Source organism: Myotis myotis, unplaced genomic scaffold (genome assembly GCF_014108235.1).
Source record: "Myotis myotis isolate mMyoMyo1 unplaced genomic scaffold, mMyoMyo1.p scaffold_m19_p_14, whole genome shotgun sequence".
Taxonomy (NCBI): Eukaryota; Metazoa; Chordata; class Mammalia; order Chiroptera; family Vespertilionidae; genus Myotis; species Myotis myotis.
Window position 1 is genome coordinate 33462871 of NW_023416318.1, and position 16454 is coordinate 33479324.

General features: G+C 48.3%; 1 non-coding gene across 1 annotated transcript; it reads right to left on the reverse strand.

Moving 5' to 3' along the window:
- Positions 1 to 13726: 13726 nt before the first annotated feature.
- On the reverse strand, positions 13727 to 13819 carry TRNAI-UAU. Its single transcript is given in 2 exon segments — positions 13727 to 13762; positions 13782 to 13819. It is a non-coding gene; the product is annotated as a tRNA-Ile (tRNA).
- Positions 13820 to 16454: the final 2635 nt, after the last annotated feature.

Genomic DNA, 16454 nt, shown 5'->3' on the forward strand with positions numbered 1-16454 from the left:
TGTGTTTGGGTGTAGGAGACCTTTCTGTGCATCCAATGACAACAACAGCTGGCACTCATATCATGTTTACCATGTCAGGCACTATTCTAAGAGTTCTACAGGTATTCATGTGGACACACACGTGAATGTGAACAGCTGAGCACGTGTCCAGATATGTGCCGGCGAGTGCCTGTAAGTGGGGCGTGTTGGCCCTGTGTGGTGAGAACCCCCTTCCTTAGTGAACTGTGAGCAAGATGAAGACTCACACCACGGCCTGCCTGACCACAGCACTGAATGGGGCAGGGAATACCCACGACCCACCGCCTTTCCCAGGCTCCCAGGCAGCTGGAATCGCCTGGGTCTCTTTTCTTTCAACAGGAGAGGGCAAACGAGGAGCCTGAAGAGGAGCCCAATCACAGCCTTGCCTTCCTTCTATGACAGCCCTGGTCTTGCCTTGGCCCCAGGGAGCTCAGGCAGGATTCCCGGGCTGGGCCATCTTTTCGCAGTGCGTGCCATTTTTTGCCAAGTGGCATCTGTTTCTGACTCACTGCTTATCCTCCCTGGAAGGACAGAGCCTAACAGGAGCCAGATAGTGAATGTCCCTTGCGGATAAAGCCTTCACATTTTACCTGTTATGTTTCCTTTGCTTCCATTATCCGATGTTGGTAACATTTCAAGCATAAAAGAATATTTGAAATTTTATGAATGTGCGTCTCTTTCTCACCTTTTTGAGTACACGGCCTTCGTCTCCCTGGGCCCCAGGCATCCCTTTCTGCCTGAGGAGAGACTAGGATGAGGTTTGACTCGGGCAGAATGCGCAGAAGAAGAAAAAATGCAGAAAAGCTTAGCATCTGACGTGCAAAAGAGGACTGTGTGGCATCAGAGTCTCTAGACCAGCTATTCTGTAGGGAGCACGTTTTCTGGATGCCTGCATCTCTCCTTGGGCGTGACCCTGGAGTTTCATGCAGTGGATGCCCCGGCAAGAAGAGGACATGCTTCAGTTCACTCCTTCCTGCCCAGAGGATGATGGGAAGGGACTTGAAGGAGAGCAACAAAGAGAACCAAGCAGTCAGATCGGGCTTTGCTCCAGGAAGGGAGCCCGGGAGGGAGGGCTCTGACCCAGTTTGGGAGGAAACAGCGTCTCAAGCTGCTCCGGGGCAACGGAACCCACCCAGCCTCTGCCGCCAACACCAGGGCTCCCGGGTAAGGCAGAGAAGACTCAGAAACTCAGCTTCATAAGCCAACTGCAGTTCCCACAGGCCTGGGTGCCAGGTTGTGAGAGACAGCAGGCCAGCCAGGGCCACAGGCACAGCAAGGAGACCCGCAGGACAGGAGGGGGCGCTGTGGGAGGCAGCCAGGAAGCACCCAGGTGCAGACAGCTGGTCAGCTGGAGCATCTCAGGGCTCTGGCCAGACCAGGAGGGACCGTACCATGAGTTACACAACTCAGCTTCAAGGGCAGTTCATGGCAAGCAGGGACGAGGGATTTGCCTGGAAACACGAGGACACCACACCCCAGGATCCCAACTCCTCGCTCCTGCCAGATGTCGCAAAGGCTGCCCATGTCTGCCCACATAACTCAGCACCATCTTGGTGGGAGAAGCTGGAAAGGCAATCTGAGAACTGAGCGCTTTTATCCAAGAGAAACAAAACATCACTTAACAGGACAGGCTATACTGCGGGTCTCACGACATTCACATGTAGTTGAACACTTCATTGTTTTTCTCACTGCTCACCCAGTAGGGACTGGGAGAATCGAAGTGTGAGTTAAATTTCTGCACAGATGAATCGAAGTGTGAATTAAATTTTCATTCTTGTCAAGAGGACCCCTTTGCCCCCCCCCCCCTTGAAATGTATTTCCAACTAAAGACGATGACCCTAGCAGAGGACAAGTCCTGGCCTCTGGACCCCAAATTGCCTCCTCCAGGTGGTGTGGGACAGGTCGTGGCAGAACAGGAGAAGGTTTGCGTTCAGCCGAGTGCTCACTCAGCCTTGTGGGGCTCATGCACATTGGGTCCCCTCCCCCTGGCTTATCTGCGCTTTGTTGAGGGAAAGAACAAGGTTTTAATTCTCCTGCTGGGCTCTTCCCATCCAGGTCATTGAGGTTCCCAGTCCTGGCTACTGTCTCAGAGGCCACTGAGATCCCTCGTTCCCCAGGGAAGTAAGAATGTGGGAAATGAATTGAGTGAGGTTCAAGATCCTACACGGTGTCTCTGGGAGTGGGGTCGCCACCTCAAGAAGAGACAGCCCAGCTGGGAAACCGTATTCCACAGGCCTTGGGTGCAACCACTTCAGAATCTTACACTCAGATGACTCACTTTCTTTATCCCAAAACAGCACCTCACCTATTCCTTCACCTACTCATCTGGTTTGCTGGTTGGAGCAAGATCATCATCCCATTTTGTGGATGAGAAAACTGATACCCAAGAAAAGAGCAGGATGCTATCTGAGGCCATGTGATTGGGGATCACTTGAAGGCAACATTTAGTCTCTTGCCTCCCAGACAAGAGCTGTTATCGCTGTTTCCTCAATGCTCAGATTAGGGTGTCTTGGGAAATCAGAGGGGCCCCTTTATAAACAAGGTTAATAGGGCTATCCCCAACATCTAGGGAGATGGTATGAGGGGAGGAGGGGGCATCTCCCTCCTCCTGCTGGGACTGAGGCGACTAAGGCACCAGGCAGTAATAATGGTGCTGTAGTTGACTCAAGAATTCACACACATACACACACACACACACACACACACACACACACACACACACACTACCACACAGGCCATTTCAGCCTCTTGGGTACCCTTTTCTAAAATGCCACAAAGGCAGGCTGGCTGCCAGGGGGACCTGGCTAATGCCTGTCCTGATTCCCTGGGTTCCTCCATGTTCCTGAGGGCCCACCCCACCCAGACCCTGCTCAGGAGTTCTCATCGTCCGGCCTGCCGAGTTCCCCGGGCCATGGAGTCTGGGCTCCAGCTCTGCCTGCCACCCAGGGAGCAGGCCGTCCTCCGGAACTGCCCAGATTGCCCACATTCAGCTCACCTCTGCTTGAGGACACCTGCCTCTTGGACCAGCTGACAAGAACACCCAGACAGTGGCCAGAGTCTGCCCCACTCCCATCCCAGTTCCCACGGTAGGCTCAGCTCGCCCAGGCCTTCTTCTCGAGATGGGAAGGTCCAATGCCAGAGGCCCCTCAGCCTGCCTGTCCTGCCTTGAAAACTGCCCAGTGGAGAGACGGTCAGAGCTGGGGCTGAGGACTGAGGCTGGCTGGCCTCCAAAGGCATGGCCCTCGGGTAGCCACACCAGCGCTCGGCTCCTCTGGAATCACATCACTAACAGACACGTCTCTGAGGTGCAGTGGAGAGCAAACTATGAAGCCATGAAAAGGCAACTGAAGAAAAAGACTGTTTAACTGATCTCAGGATGAGCAACGACCTTCCAGGCAAAGAAGAGATCAGATCAGACAGGGGAAGACATGGTTTCATAAACGCTGAAACTTCTGCACATGAAAAATATCTCAAAATTAAAGGCAAACCAGCCTCAGGAGAGTTTTTGCAACACTAAGGGTGACGCCCTTAACACATTTTTTCCCCAAGAATTGTCTTTTACTGTTCTTGCTGCTTCTCTGTTGGGAGAATTGGGTTGGCTGTTTGTTTAGATCAGTGATGGCGAACCTATGACACACGTGTCAGAGGTGACACGTGAACTCATTTTTTTGGTTGATTTTTCTTTGTTAAATGGCATTTAAATATATAAAATAAATATCAAAAATATAAGTCTTTGTTTTACTATGGTTGCAAATATCAAAAAATTTTTATATGTGACACGGCACCAGAGTTAAGTTAGGGTTTTTAAAAATGCTGACATGCCGAGCTCAAAAGGTTCGCCATCACTGGTTTAGATCATAAATAGAACAGGTTACTTATTTGGAACCCCTTGACTTTGGAACCTGTGAATGTATTGCTTACTGAACTTTTAAAAAATGACATTTTAAATATAAATCAAAATATTTTAATAGATTCTATATAAATGATGAATGAAAATTTAATATAAAAAGCATTCCTAAAGGGAATTTTTGCTTCAGCCCTCTCAGCCCAGAGATCAGGGAAAGACAGTGTAAAGTTGACTAAATTTGCCTCCAGCAACCCCACCCTCTGCTTTCTGCTTCCCTGTCCCACATCCAAGCACCCTCCCTTTCTAAAGCTGCCCTCTCCTCCCTCTTCCCCCACGTAGGGCACCCAGGACTCCCATTTCCTCTTTGTCTCCCCACTTTCCAGCCCCAGACCTTCACTTGGCCAAAACAGTCTGCAGCCTCTTTTCTGCCCAAGCCCCTCCGGACCGACACCCACCCTGGGGGAGCAGGTCCGATTTCTCTGAAGTGTTCTGCACAAGCTGGGAGAGGACTGGGCCCCTGTTATGAGCCCCATTAGTTCCAGAACAGCCTCCCTGCCCCTCCTCCTGACAGCTGTGCTCCGCAGTCACCCTCACTGCTAGGACTCTGCACTGGCTCAAGCCTACTCATCTCCAGGCCTCCTGCCCATCTCTGCCCTCTCACCTTGGCCTGGGAGAGTCAGGGAAAGGCAGAAAGCTATGGACAGGCCCAGGTTGCCCTACAGGCTGCTGGTAAAATAAGGCTTAGTGGCTGGTCCCTGCATGGGATCCAGTGCAAGGGGGGCCTCCTAAGGCAGAGCTACAGCACCACCTTGTGGTAGACTGCCATCTTTGCAGCCAGGCCAGAACCAATCCAAGAAACTTCCTGGGTGCCTCTTCCTCAACTGTTTCACTAGCCTCAGGGTTCTTCCCTAGACCCCAGGAGAGCCCCAGCGCAGGGGCCTGAAGGACCACTGTCAGGCTGAGGTCCCGGCCATATCTCTGGCCTTCCCTGCAGCAAAACACCTAGAAAAGGCCTGGCCTTCTGTGTCAGGTCAACTTTGTCACTCCCGTCTCCTCTGAGCCTGCGCAATTACACAACCTCAGTGCCCTGCCTCTAAAATGGGAGCAATAAAAAGGCTGCAGAGGAAGAGATTGGGTAACAAAGCCCTAGAGCAGCGCTGGCTCATTGCACGTGTTCAAGGAGCTGTGGTTTCCTTTCCCTTTTGTCTGGGAGGACTAGTTGTCTGGGAGACCTAGACTTGCTCAAAGGTAGGGCCGAGAGGACAGCCAAACCCAAGGCCGAGGATGAGAAGCATTTCCACCTCGGCTCCTCCGAGAAACCATTCTGAGCTCCTGCATCCTACTATCTGCCTCTCTGAACCCCTTGGGTTGGGTGACCAACTCACCTGGTTTGCCAGGGACTGAGGGATTTCCAGGGAGTGAGGGACCTTCAGTGCTAGAACTGGTGACGTCCCAGGCCAACCTGGATGAGGGGGTCACCTATCCTCCCCTTTCCTCACAGTCCAGCTCTAGAACTTCACAATCACTGGGCATTAGCCCAGGAAGCTGCACCGTAACATCCCCAGGTGATTCTTATCAACACCACGTCACTGCCCCGGCACCCTCCCCATTTTCTCTTAGGCTTCTGGTGGGGGCACTACTCTTCAACTAGGCCGGAAGCCAGCCGAGGCAACGCACACACTCAGTGACGTGACCTTGGAAAGACTTTGAAGAACTTTCTAAACACCAGGCACCAGGCGTCCACCTGCAAAGTGAACCAGCAGCAAAGGGACCCATGTTCTCTACTCAGTTTTAGAGTTTGTGCCCATGTGTTGCTCCTCTATTATTCTTCCATGCATTCACTGAATATTTGTTGAACACCTATTGACTTGGCACAGTTGGAATTTATGTCCTAACTAGAGGCTGGTGCACGACATTGGTGCACTTGGCAGGGAGGGCGTCCCTCAGCCCAGCCTGTGCCCTCTCACAGTCCGGGATCCCTCAGGGGATGTCTGCCTGCCGGCTTAGGTCCACTCCCTGCAGGCAGACATCCCCCAAGAGGTCCTTAGCGCTGCCACAGAGGTGGGAGAGGCTCCCACCACCACCACTGCACTCACCAGCCATGAGCCTGGCTTCTGGCTGAGTGGCGCTCCCCCTGTGGGAGCACACTAACCACCAGGGGAAGCTCCTGTGTTGAGCGTCTGCCCCCTGGTGGTCAGTGTGCATCATAGTGACCAGTTGTTTGGCCATTTGGTCGATTTGCATATTAGCCTTTTATTATATAGGATGATGGGACATAAACAATTACCACTTATATACACACTAATTTTAGATAGTAGCAAACACTACTATACTGAGGCATCTCTGAGCGGGTAATAGTCGAACCCTGAAAGTTGAAGAGCCGGCAACACTAAGATTTGGGCAAAGGTATTTCTGGAGAAGGAATGGCCATTGCAAAGGCTCTGAGGCAGAAATAAGGACCAGAAATACTGGAGTGGCTGGAGTATAGGAAGCTAGGACAGCGTAACAGGAGCTGAGGTTGGAGAGATGGGAAGGGGCCAGTTCAGATACATGGGGCCTTCTGGACCACTGTAGACCTTTGCATTTTATTCTGTAGGCAATGGAAAGCTATCAATGGTTTTAAGCAAGGAAATGACAGGAACTGATTTGTGTTATTAAAAACTCATTTTGGGATTCTGTGTGGAGAAGGAACTGGAGAAAGACAGGGAGTGGAAGTGGGAATCTGTTAAGAGGCTACTGCAATAGTCCAAGCAGGAGATGACAGGACCTGCAGAAGGGCAAGGATGCAGGATACATGCTGGAGGGAGACACAGGGCTTGCTGATGGATTAGCCATATTGGGAGCAAAGGGGCACAGTCAGGGCTGCCTCCCAGGCTTTTCACATAGGAAGGGGAAAATCAAGTTTTAATGCTTCGAATGAGTCTTCCGAGTGGCGATGGCAAATGTGCTCATGGAGACGGCTGGGCTTTGAACAAAGGCACAGGGAGTATCCGTTGCCTTTACCCCCAGGCCAGTTTAATACTTGGAAAAGTTACAGTAACTTTTAGTTTAGCCAGAAATGGACGCTGCCTTTTCTTTCTGAAAGGAATTCTCAGTAAGGAATTTGGAAAACTGGTCATCCGTGTCAAGTGATGTTTTGTACAAAAACAATTGCATCAGTCAAGACGCCTTTTGATCACAAGTGACAGAAACCCGAGTCTAACTGGCTAATGCAGGAGAGTACTCTTTTGGATCCCACAATCAGACCACAGAAAGAGACTTGGTAGAGGCCAGTCTTTAGAATCAGACACTCAGATGCTTTCAGACCTCTCAACCTCTTGACCCTGCTTCTCATTAAACGTAGCCTTCATTCTCCCGGTCCAGGGAGAAAAAGTTAAAGGAAGACCAAGAGGAAATAAATGAAAAGACTAAGGACATAGTGGAATTTTAAAAGGAAAGAATATACTTGTTAACAAGAGTGGTCAAAGGAACGAAATGGCTAAGACAGAACAAAAAAATTGAAGATAAGAATAATTAGTCAATATTCAGTTAATAAAATAATAACCACTTAAACAAAATAAAAATATTTTTAAATGACTTTAAACATTATAAGACTAATAGATAAAATGGAAACAGGTTAAGCCAAAGTCAGCAGGACAGAGTCCAAGGGCCAGAGGGACCAGGCTGGGAGGGCGGGGGGGGGTCTCATGGGCCTTTTCTAAGCCTGGGGTTCTCTTCAAGGCACCCCTGCAAGCTGAGATCTTTGACCAGCTAGGCCTTAAGTCAGAGCCTCGGGAAGTGCCTCTTTCTTAACTACCTGCGTGCCAGCCCTGGAATTGGAGGACATGCGTGTACCCCATCTGGCATCCGTCAGCCAGGCCCTTCAACCAGTGCTCCTATGAGCACACTTGCCATCTCCACTTGGATGACTCATTCAAAGCCTAACACTTGATTGTTTCCCCTTCGCAACCCTGCTCCTCCCCGAGTCTTTCCCATCCCACAAGATGGTCCTTTCCTCCCTTCACCTGGATTCCTTCTAAGGGAAAAGCCTAGGAAGCAGCCTTCATTGTGCCCTTTTGCTCCCAATGTATCTAATCCATCAGAAACCCTCTTTAAAGATGACTCTGCACATCTGGAAAATTTTATATATATATATATGTATATATATATGTATGTATGTATATGTTATATTTTATACATAACCTTATATAACATTATATTTGGTATAATATAAATTATTATATACATCGTTATATATAATTTTACATTATATATAATAGATATCCAACCCTTGGACCAGTAATCCCACATCTAGAATCTATCTCAAAGATATACAGGCAAATATTGCTACTCAACTTTATTAATGCAGTTCACTGTATGTCAAATATAACTAAAAAAAAAAAAGGTGTAAAATAAAAACGAATTCATCCCCTCTGGGAGTTATTAGGATATTAACTCATTATTTTAAAGGTTAGTAGAAAAAGGAAAAGAGTCAAGCAATAGTATCTAGTCTTTTTTATATGAATTATGCTTTAGGAAAATCAAATAGTCAATTGTTCAGTCATAAATTCAGAAGGAATAATAGAATTAGAAAACCACTATTGTGTAATCATGAATAAAATAATAAATCTGGACAAAGAGCACCAGTGGCTGCTAAAACTATTAGGTTAGAAGCTAATGTGGAATTTTGTAAGGATGGATTTGTCTGACCACATCTGAAATCACCAATAAAATTAGCATCACGGAATGTGGAACTAGAACCTCCTAGAACATATTTTGCAAAAAGAAAAGAATCTGAGTATTATCAAGCTTAGGAATCTAAGTGTGTGTGAGTGACTGTGTGTGTGTGTGTGTGTGTGTGTGTGTGCAGGGAGGTTTGAAGAACTCATTAAAGAATGCCTTAAGGATGCAATTAGTCAAATTCTGTGGGAAATTCTATAGGTCAACAAATAAATACCATAAAAGGGAGGAGGAAGAGAAGCTGTCGGTATTCATTAGAAGAGACTTAAAAAATAGATTGATCAGCCAGCCAGCTCGATTCCTGGTCGGGCACATGCCTGGGTTTTGGGTTTGATCCCCAATAGGGGGAGTGCAGGAGGCAGACGATTGATGTTTCTCTCTCATCGATGTTTCTATCTCTCTCCCTCTCCCTCCCTCTCTTAAAAAGAAATCAAGCCGAAACCGGTTTGGCTCAGTGGATAGAGCGTCGGCCTGCGGACTGAAAGGTCCCAGGTTTGATTCTGGTCAAGGGCATGTACCTGGGTTGCGGGCACATCCCCAGTAGGAGATGTGCAGGAGGCAGCTGATCGATGTTTCTAACTCTCTATCTCTCTCCCTTCCTCTCTGTAAAAAATCAATAAAATACATTTTTTTAAAAAAATCAATAAAAACATTTTTAAAACAAAAATTTTAATGGATTTATCAAATGCAATGTGTGAACCTTGTTTTGGATCTTGATTCAAACAAACAAGTGTAAAAATACCTTTCAGAGCTGAGTAGAAATTTGAAAAGACTAGGTATTAGATGATGTAGAGGTATTATTATTCATCTTGTTAGGTGTCATGATGACACTGGGGTCATGCTTTTTTAAAAAGTGGTTACCTGTTGGGCATACATACTACTCAAGTATTCACAAGCTAAATTAAACCATACCTGAGGTTTCCTTTAAAATATTCCAGTGATGGTGCAGGGGGAGGGAAGGAGATGGATGAACAACATTTGCAATTCTTAAAGGTCAAGATGGATGGTTATATAGGGGGTTTTATATATATATATATATATATATATATATATATATATATATATATATATATATATATATTGTTTTATCTACTTATGGGTACATTTGAAATTTTCCATAATAAAGAACTGGGGCTTTGTTTGTTGAATTTTAAACGGACTGTGTTCATACAGATCACAGCCCTGAGGCTGTGTTCTGACCTACTGAGAGTTCAGCAGTACCCCCTCCCTGTATCCACACTCAGGCCACATGCTCAGCGTCTGTAGGGCAAACATGAGAGAAGTGAGTCAGGGGTTGAAAACCACAAAGCAAGCCATGGGGGAGAGGGAGGGAAGCAGTGGCTCCTGGCACCCACCTCTGTGCTGGCAAACGGAAGATCACATGCCCAGCCCAAGGGGAAAGCCAATGTTGCCATATGGGAATAAGGGCCCCAGAGAGCCAAGTCTGATTTTTCATTAGAAAGTTGAAATCTGGGCATTTCAGTAAAATCTCCCAGCTTGCAGGCAAATGAAAAAAAAAAAAAAAAATCTGAACCCTTTGCCAGTCAGTGCTAGAAAGCCAAACAAAACCTGTCTGGAGGCTAGATTTGTTCCACAGACTGCTGTTTTGTGATCCCTGACAGCAGACCATGTCATGCATTATACAGTAATGCATTAATAACGGGTTGACATTCTTAGCCGTTGGGTCACAAGGCTGGGACCACTGAAACGGCACACATCTGAAATCCCCAGATCCTTTACACGCAAACAGCTGTCAAGCCAGGCGTGTTCCCCGCACTGAACTCTGAACCGAACATAGGCTTACAATTGTCTCTATCAGATTGCATCTTGTCATTTGTCAGAAACATGTGTCTCTGGACTGGCTCTCTGTTCCTCCACATTCTACTGAATTTGCTCTCCCTCTGGCTTCATATCACATACAGTTTTAATAAGCCTGTTTTCAGCCAAGCCGTCTACAAAGCTAATGTCAGCCTGGGTTATGTCAGGCTTCTCCCCTGCTAGAAATCAGCTATAACTTCAACCTACGCTCGAAGTTTGTCTATCTCATATTTACCCATCTTCCATTGAAGCTACCATGCATTATATACACACCGATCTCGTGGTAATAATAATATCACCTCCCTAGACCTGTCTAGGACATGATGATTTTTAAAGCATTTTCCCATAATTTTGACTTGATCTTTATCACCCATTACAACTTTGAAACATCCTATCACTAGCACATTAAGATGTTAGACTACAAATTTGCCTGTGGTCTGTTTGTCACCCACCAATAATTTCCTAGCAGGGGATTTTTTGATTAAATAGAGGAAGGGCAACTAATGTGTCTTCCTGCCTTCCCACCTCACCAGAAAAACTGGTCCCCAAACCACCGCCATTCCAGCAATAACTAATAGGGACAGAAACTATATTGAAGAGGATGAAGGTTCTAGCCATGAGAGTTGACAGAAAATGGAATGAGTTGCCTCGTGAGGAAATGACATATTGATGCCAGAAGTTTCCAAATAGGGAGCTGGGGTTTTGCAGAAGGGGTTTCAATGTGGGTAGAGTGGGGCAGAATGATCTTTCAGTCATTTATTTCTGTCCAGGTGGAGAACCTGCTCTGTGCTCAGCTCTCAATAGTACCTGACCAGTTCTTGCAATAAGTAACCTCTGAAGGTCAGAAACGTACCCTTGGCAAGTCTGATCATTTTTATGCTTCCTACATTTTAAAAACTAATTCTCTTTTTTAAAAGCAGTTTTCAGCAAATTTTCTCTTTAAAATGCCTTTTCTCCATTGTTCAAAAGTGGAGAGAATCCATCCGTTAGAGTATTATTCAGCCATAAAAAGAAAGTACTGATAGAGGGTAGAACATGGATGACTCGTGAAAATGTTAGGCAAACTGAAAGAAGCCAGTCACAAAAGACCACGTATTACATTATTCCATTTATATGAGAGTCCACCATAGGGAAATTTATAGAGACTGAAGCTAGATTAGTGATTACTTCATGCTGGGATGGGGGTGGCTAAAGGGTTTCTTACTGAGGTAATGAAAATGTTCCAAAATTGTGGTGATGGTACAAACAAGGCGTCTAAGTTGAAAGCAAGATAATGAAGTAAACCAGAGATCAATAAGGCTTTTAAGTGCTCTCTTTGGTCATTTGCAGAATCACCTGGAAGAAAAAACTAGCGCAATAAAAGGTGCTTTGATGACTCCCTAAGCTGTGGAGTTAAATCTATTTTTGGACTAAAACAAATAAATTTTGAATATCTATTTAGTAACCAAACTAAGCACAGGGATTCTTATTGCCTTAATGGATGATGTTAACAATATGGACCTAGACATCTGTGAGAGATATGAGTGCAATAACAGTAGATTGGCTGAACCTAACACAGTGTTTTGTTGGATCTTGTTTTATATATTTATCATGATGATGTCTGAGAAAAATACCTTACGAAATGCTTAATAGTTAATAATTTAATTAATTACAATTCATATTAAATCACAGAATTTACTACTAGTAAATAGCCTTTCAGAAATCAGAATATTCCTTCAAACAATTTCTAAAACATGTAGTTGTTTAAGAGATATTTGCTGAGTTGATTTTTTAACAAACAGAAAAAAGAGTATACAATCAATGAATTAACGTATATAAAATAAAATGTGGTGACGGTTGCACATACCTGTGAATATGCCAAAATCCATTTAATTGTACACTTTAAATGGGTGAATCGTGTGGTGTGTGAATTATATATCAACAAAGCTTTTTAAAAAATTAAGCAAGCTTCTTCTTTTTTTTTTTTTTAATGGACAGATACTTGTTTCCAGGCCTGGGCTAGACTTTTAAAGGGCGCTCTCGCCCCGCTGAGGATGAGCCTGTGAAAGGCCCTGGCTGGGCGAGGAACGGGTGAGGCGGGTGGGCTTTCTCACACTGGTTGGCCTGAGCCTCCCCGTTCTGAATCTGGGGCTGGGGTAGTAGGACCAGGATTCAAACAGGAGCTCCACCACCACCGACTTCCTCCGAGTTTTCTAGGCTTAGCTTCTCACCCCTCCAGGACCTATTTCCATCCCAAGCTTTAACTCCCATCACGTCCATAGAAACAGCTGAAACCACTCTTTGGGGAGACCGCGTGCAGGAGGCCTCTCACCCCAACCAAACTTGTTCCCTCTCGCCCACACCTCCTGGGAGTACGGGCATCCATCCGACCCGGGACACCCACCCCTCCGCTGCGCAAGCCCCTGTGCCTCAGGGCAGTGTTTGGTGCTGGCTTCAAACGCCAGCTGGCCACTGCGGGGGGGGGGGGGGGCATTTCCTGCCCCACCGCGCACCCCAGGACCCTGGGCCTGGGGTTTGTGGCCCGCATGGAAGGGCACCAGCCCCTCGGAGAGCACTAGAAAACATCTGCTGCCCGGTTTACCGGCCACCCCACCCCTCCTGACTCACCCCGGGGAGAAGGGGCACAGACTGGGGAGAGAGGGACGCCCAGGCGCACTCCCCAAACTCCGCCAACCCGCCTTGGGAGGAGGGGTAGGGACGGCCTCAGGGCCCGCAGATGGGAGCGAGGGGGATGACCAGTTATTACTACTGAAAAGTTAGGGGCTGGGCTGCCCCACTTGCGCCCCGCGCGGGGCCTCAGCCCCAATTCCCGGGAGTGGTCGCCCGGCCCCCGCTCCGGCTCCGGCTCCGGCTCGGGCCGCGCCACCCAAAGCGCACCGCGCCGCGCCGGGCCCGGGACGAGGAGCAGCAGCCGGGAACCGGGCTGGCTGGTCCCGGCGCCGAGAGCTCGGCACGCCCGGTGGAGTGGGGCTCCGGGGATTTTCTAACTCGATGCCTAGGCGTGGCCCCATCACGGGTGCTGCGCCCCGGGACCTCCGGGCCACACCCGGGGCTGCAGCCGGGACTGGGTGCCATGAAAGGAAACGCCTAGGGGGAGAACTAGGAGGGAGCAGTAAGTACCCCGGGTCCGAGCAGCTGGGCGGTGCGTCGGGCGAACAAGTAGCTCCGAAAGCAGGTTAGAAGCGCCATTGCGATCGGCTTCCTGCCAACGACTGACCTGTACGTGCGCTCGGAGCCGAGACAGGAACTGGGAGGGCTAAAGAGAGACTAACTTGTTCTCCTGGGCAGGGATAAAAGGGGGCCCTCCGACACCCAAAAGGGTCGTGCTCCAGGTGAGGCTCGAACTCACAACCTCGGCATCGCTCTGCAAGCACTGCTGTATAAGTACCGCGCGCTAACCGATTGCGCCACTGGAGCTCCGCTTAGCCCGCCTCGCGATGGCTCTATCAGGGTTCACCCGGCGGCGGCGGGCCCGCGGAGCATGCGCACTCGCGGCCGGCGGCTCGGCGGGAAGGGACGGGGCCGGAGTCCCCCCGCACCTTCAGGCCCGGCCGCCCCCGGAAGAGTAAACGGGGAACGCCCGCGAGGGTCTCTCTCTCTCTCTCTCGGGAATGAAGGGGCCGGTTGGCAGGGCCGTGACGGACGGACCGCGGGGGCCTAGAAAGGCGCGCCGCTCGCCTCCCGCCTCCCCGGGCGGTGCGGGAGGAGGAGCCCGGCCGCTGAGCTCTGAAACCCCTCCGCGCCCGCCTGGGATCTGGGCCCCCCCGGAGCGGGCCCGCGAGTCCGAGTGTCCGGAGCGGCCGTCCGGGCGGCCGGCGGCGGGCCGAGGGGTGGAGCCGAGCGGCGGGCCCGACCGGGGAAGTCGTGGGAGCGGAAAGCCTTGGACCGCGCGAACCCCGCGCCCGCCGGCGGGGCAGCCGGGGAGCCTGAAGACCCGACCGGGCGAGGGGCTTCGCATCGGAGCCTCGAACCCCGAAGGTTCTCGCTGCCTCTTCTCCCCACTGAGCGGGTTGCTGGGGGCGCGCCGGGCAGAAGGCGGGTCCCCCCAATCTAATCGAGCGGCCGGCATTCCGGGGGCGCGATGGCAGCCCGGGCCTGCGGGAGGTGCAGGCGGAGCCGCGCGGGGCTCGGCCGGGCCGCCGCGAGTTTTTTGTTTAATTTTTAAACTGGTTCCTAATATTTAAAATCGAGTTCGCGTACAAATATCTGGATATCATTTCTTTTAAAAAAAAAAAAAAAAAATGTGAACACTGCCCCCAAAGGCTGAATTAATGACTATCTGTGCTTTTTTTTTTTTTTGTCTATGTGGGCCACTTCTTACATTTTTTTAAATTATATTTTATTACAACAAAATAAAGACAAGCATAATCCAGGCTGGATTGATGGGATTTATTGTTACATTCATTATTATTTTTCTTGAGTCAAATGTGTAGAAGCTTCATTGTATGGTCTTTATTTCAGTAAACTTATGTTTTATATTTTTAACCAGTAGAAAAGAGACTCCCAAAGTGGTCTTAGTAGAATGGGCCAAGAGGTTGTCTAAATAATTACTTTAATTATTGTTTTTCTAAATAGAAATTTGAAAGAAGTCACTGCCACCTGTAACAAGGCCAACCATCCTGAATGCCTTGCAGAACCCCTGGGGCTGGGCAGCATCTAAGATCCCTTCCTACCCCCGTTCCCCACCAGCACCACCTGGGAGGTGACCTTTACCTTCCCTGGGGAGAGAAGGATGTGCAGGTCCCTCGGGCCAAGCTCTAAGGAGTTGTGATGCAGATCTGAATCACACATAAGAGTGAAGCATGATGACAATGTGGGGAGGTACACATCTTTTTCATTCTGAATTGAAGCTTAAATGAAGACTTGGTGAGAGCCTATCAGATAAGGAAAAATTTAAAAGATCAAAAAATTGGTAACATCAATGTTCTTAAGAATGTGCAGAAAAGGTCACTATTCAGTTTTGTTTCAATGACATTTTAGCAGAATCTACCAAATGCATATGACCTTTCTCCTGTGAAACACTCATACATGTGTACAAATATACCATATTTCATCAAACCTAAGATGCCCTAAACCAGTGGTTCTCAACCTTCCTAATGCCGCGACCCTTTAATACAGTTCCTCATGTTGTGGTGACCCCCAATTTCATTGTTACAAATTGAACATAATTAAAGCATAGTGATTAATCACAAAAGCAATATATAATTATATATGTGTTTTCTGATGGTCTTAGGCGACCCCTGTGAAAGGGTCGTTCGACCCCCAAAGGGTCACGACCCACAGGCTGAGAACCGCTGCCCTAAACTGTAACATGTACCACTAAGAAGAAAAAGCTGCTGCCCAGCTGGCGTGCGTGGCTCAGCAGTTGAGCATCAACCTATGAACCAGGAGGTCACGGCTCAATTCCCAGTCAGGGTCAGGGGGTCGGGGCACATCCCTGGGTTGGGGGCTCAATCCCCAGTGGGGGATGAGCAGGCGTGCAGGAGGCAGCCAATCAATGATTCTCTCTCATCACTGAGGATTCACTCCTCCATTTCCTCTCTGAAATAAATAAAAATAATATTTTTAAAAAGGGAATAAAAAACTGCCACTTTTACTATGCTACCGTGCTTTCACACCACTTAGGTTTTTTTCTTTTATACTTACTAAAAGACTCCACTGTATACATATTTTAAATAATATATTCCTTTGGAGAACTATCGTTTTCTGTTCAGCGTTTCAGTCCCTTTGTTTCTTCCACTTACAAACCAGCCAACACTTCAAAGAGGAAAGAAAGCAGCTTGGGGTGTCCCACTCACCTTCCGGCATTTCTCTTCTCCCTGAAATCTTGGACCCTCAGCCCCTGGACTGCCTTAGTAGCTCTTTGTTGCTTTCCAACAGGTGTGTGTGTGTGCGCGCGCGCACACACCTGTACTTACTGTATTTCTCGCTACTGTCAGTGGGAGTAGTTTGATAGACACTGAATTGTCAAGATCTTGTGTGACCATATAGTTTATCCTCCAAACAAGGACATTTCTGAGAGTGAAAGGGCCCTATTAATAACACTGGATCA